Raw genomic sequence first — 4,418 nt, forward strand, 5'->3', positions numbered from 1 at the left:
TGAGATTTTGTTACTTTGCTCCTCTCTCCTCATCTGCTGCTCTGCCTCTCTTCTCTACTTCACCTTCTGCTGCTTTTTTCCCCTTCTTTTCCACCTGTTCTTTTGCCTTTTTCTCTTTTCATTATGTTCTACCAATTTCCTCTCCTACGTCCAATCCTACTGCTGAGCACATCACTCTCCCTTGATCAATATCTGCCTGCTAGCCGTGGGGTTGGGCTTTTTATTTGTGGAGGCTGCAGCAGTTTTCAAGTTGTAAGTTTAACTAAAAGGTGGAAGTTTAACTAAGGTTTTCCACCTTCACTACATTAATTTATTGAGGGTGGCTAGTGTGTTAGACAGGCAATGTACAGTGTACATATTATGTGCTGCCTCCCATGTACTGTTTTGGGGATAGTCTTCCCTTTGAGCTGCTAAAGAACAGCTCTGCAAAGAGTATGCATTTGTACTCAGCAGTGACATTAATAGAAAGCATACGTTATATGCTGTTTGCCTTCTGGTAAGTGTAGTAGAAAATTTGGGCTGGACAGAACATTATTTTAGGAATTATTAAAAAAATATTTTTCTATTTTTTTAAATATGGCTATGTGAGTACAGCTTTGCATCTCCTCCAGTTTATTGCAATATTCAGATATCAGATACTGAACTAAATGTTGCTCACTTTTCTCACACAAATAGTTCCCTTAACTTAGCAAGTCCATTCACATGCATAGAACAAGGAGGATTTGGCTCACTGTCAAATCTCAGATCATTTCAAACTATGCCTATTGCTTTCTTGGCAAGTACCACTTGTGTGTACACACGCGCGCGCACACACACACACACACCCCCCTACCTACCTACCTACCTAGTAAGATTGAGAACTATGAAGTGCAGTTTATTGTAAGGAGGTAGATTCTAAGAGATGCATTCACAGAAGAGAGCTAGGGCCACAGAATAGAAATATAATATTTCAAAAACTTTAAAGGGAATAAATAAGTAGAAAGACTAAATGCTGGTGACAGAAATTCACAACTGTACATTGATTAGTCTATCTGTCCAGCAGGACTGTAATAATATCTACTAAATCTTTTGTTGAACTGAGCTTTGCATAATGCTTTATTGAAGATTCAGCATGTCATACTTGCTTCTGTGCTCCGGACACTGAAATTTGCCAGCCAAGTGAATGCTTAGGAGGATTAGTATATTTGTGCACATTATGCAAATTAACTATGTAGAGACAATCAATTTCATTCTACCAAAGCATTATATAGCCAACTGTGATTTTTTTTAACCTTATGTAATTGGTTATATATGAGAGAGCATATGGAACTAAATAACTATTATAGTGACAACTTTCTTTCTATAGATCTATCTAATCAACTGTTTCTAGGCTTTTCTATAATTTTTTTTTTAAGCAATATAGTGGGATTGCAGTCATACAGTGGAAAGAATCAGTATTTGCCAGCAGCTACTATATTAAGATACTGTGTTTCTCTATACTTATCTGTACAGTAGGATGTAACTGCTTGGCTATTGGTTTGTGGTAATTGTTGGTAAGAGTTGATTTTTTAATTGCATATATAATACTTTGATCTGACATCTAAGATCAAAGTAGTAAGAGGCGGGATCAATGGATAAAATGTTTTCTACTAGAAACTGGGAATAAAAATGTGATCAGACTGAGCTGTAGAATGCACTTATCTGGTATAGTGTTTGCATGAGAATATCAACATTAAGATTCAGCATGCAGTACAGTAAAATCAGAAATCTGGCAGGTCATTAATGGACCATAGTAATAGAGTTGCCTTAGCATCGCCCTTCAGCAAAATTAGACCAGACTTCCAAGAATGAGACAGAAATGCATTTTTACAAGTATTCTTAATCTATAGTGGAGAAGTAGGGAAGCAGGGCCACATGGTGAGGCTGCACTTGATAATTTGTTATTGGACGTTTTTGCTGAGAAAGACACAATTAATAAAAACAATGCTGTCTTTGGCTTTAAAGCTAGTGCTTAACAGAAGGTCTTTGCCGATATTGCTGAAGTTTTGGATTTGTGCATAGCAGCCAGGTCTCACCAACAGATCACCATGTTTGATTGTGAATCTCACATTATTTTGTGTTCATTAAAGTTCTGTCGCTAACAATTTTCAGTTTAATCAGTTACATTGTGATATAAGAAATAAAATATTGATTCCTAACCTAACATGTGACATTTCTCCCCTCCATACGTGTTTCTGCTTCTGTGGAGGCAGACAGTCCAGTTCAAATCTAATCAGACTTATCCACAAACGTAGAAACTCCTCACAGAGAGAAATATTCAGATCAGTTTTTAGGCATCGGCAGCCCAGATTCATCAGGATTTCCACTGCTTGAAACAGTTCTGGAGGAATTCATAAGTGGTATGCATCCTTCACTTCCATGGTTCCTACTGTCTATAGTTCTTGTCCAGTCTTATGTTTAGTCCATGAGAACATACTATGTATCCTTTTCTCTTATCTCTAGATAAATTGTTCAGGACTGTCAGGAAATGCTTGTAGATCAGACATCTAGCAGAAAGAAGATAGGTGGTACTTAATGTATCCTGGAAAGCAATGACTCTGAAAAGGAGAGAGGGGTTATTGTAAATAACCAACTGGACATGAGGTGCCAGGGATACTGGCTGACGAAAAGGGCTAACTCAATTCTTGGATGTGTAAACAGGAATATTGAGTAGAAATAGAGAGATATTACCTGTCTATACAACATTGATGAGGCCATGAGACTATAATAATATGTCCAATTCTGTTGTGCACATTTTATAAAAGATTGTTGAAAAACCTGGAGAAGAGTTACAATAATGATTTATGGTCTAGAAAACATGCCTTGCAACGGGAGACTTAAGGAACTCTTTCTATCTAGTTTATCAAAAGAAGGCTTAGGTGGCTTGAACACATTCTACACAAGTTCCTACACAGATATAAGATATCTGATATTAAAGGGCTTTTTAATTTAGCAGATAGAGGCATAACAATATCCACTGGCTGGAAGTTGAAGTCAGAAAAATTCAAACTGGAAATAAGATACATATTTTTAACAATGAGAATAATTAACCATTGAAACACAAGGGATGGAGTAAACTCATCACTTGGTCTTTACATCAGAATTGGAAATCTTTCCAAAATTTGTGCTCTAGTTCAACCACAAGTTATGGACCCAATACAGAATTTATAGGATGAGATTTTATAGGCTGTGAGTTCTCTTACCCATTATGGTCATACTGGATAGACATAACACTGCTTTGTTGGATGTCTTTTTTGTTTGTAGTGTCTGTTATGAAACAGGACCTCCCCCTAGAATTAATGCATTTGTCCACTGCAACATGAAATTTTCTGATCCTCTGGGAACAGAAAACAGGTTGTATCTGCAAGAGAGACAGGCTCCTATTCAATTATTTTAGAGCTTGTAGACGTACGGGGGATTCATCCCTGCAGCACCTCCTGCTGATGACTCCTGGGAATTAGTTCATTCCAGCTCTGGCGTGCCCTCTACAGGCCAGTGATCCACCTGTCCTCCGGCTTCCGTGTCCCTTCCTGGACCCAGTACCCTTTTACATGGGGTGCTGCCCCCTGGCAGTAACCCCTTTCTCTCAGGGTCTCCCCTCCCCAGGAAACCCTCACCCACTATTCCCACCTCACCTCAGTATAAGGCTACTGCCAGTCATCATCTAGCCCCGCGCCCTGGGGCAGACTGCAGTATCAGCCTACTCATCACTGGCAAGGAGGGTTTGGACCTGCTGCCTTGGCCTACCCCTGGGCTGCCCTCTGCAACCCCCAGTACCTTTTAGCCCAATGCTAGGCCCCAGCCTGGGTCTTTCCAGGCTGGAGCTCCCCAGCTCCTCTGCCTTTCCCCAGCCCTGCTTCACTCAGGTACTCTGCCTTTAGCTCCCTGCAGGCCCTTCTCCCTCTACAGGCAGAGGGAGACTTACTAGGCTTCTGGCTCCCAGCCTCTTATAGGGGCCAGCTGGGCCTGATTGGGGCATGGCCCCAGCTGAGCCTACTTTCCCCAATCAGCCCAGGCTTCTTGCCCCAGCCCCAGCCCTCTCCTGGGCTGTTTTAAGCCCTTCAGGGCAGGAGCAGGGTGTTGTGTATTTGGTTGTCATGGGTTTTGTTACTATGGCAACTGAGTTAGACTATTAAGGGATAGCTCAGCCGGTTTCAACCGGCTGAGGGAGCTCTCTGTCTCTGTAAATAAAATGGAGGTTTTGGTTAGCTGTCTGCTCTCTGGCCTCAAGTGATTGCTTCCTACACCGGCTGCCCCAAGGATACAACACTGGCGACGAGGGTGGGATCCTGGTGCTGCTCCAGTAACAGAAGGAAGTAGAAGTCAAGGTAAAGACCAAACAAAGAAAAAAAGCTGCTTGTTGCACTGACTGTGAAAGTGAAACTAAAACATCATGGCTA

At 41.2% G+C, this 4,418-nt stretch overlaps 1 long non-coding RNA gene across 1 annotated transcript; it reads right to left on the reverse strand.

The window, feature by feature from the left end:
• Positions 1-1,115: 1,115 nt before the first annotated feature.
• Positions 1,116-4,002, reverse strand: LOC120395154. The gene is made up of 4 exons (XR_005592497.1): positions 3,944-4,002; positions 3,222-3,379; positions 2,710-2,796; positions 1,116-2,576 (listed from the first exon to the last, which is right to left on the reverse strand). It is a non-coding gene; the product is annotated as an uncharacterized LOC120395154 (long non-coding RNA).
• Positions 4,003-4,418: the final 416 nt, after the last annotated feature.

This window comes from Mauremys reevesii, linkage group 1, assembly GCF_016161935.1.
Source record: "Mauremys reevesii isolate NIE-2019 linkage group 1, ASM1616193v1, whole genome shotgun sequence".
NCBI classification, from domain to species: Eukaryota; Metazoa; Chordata; order Testudines; family Geoemydidae; genus Mauremys; species Mauremys reevesii.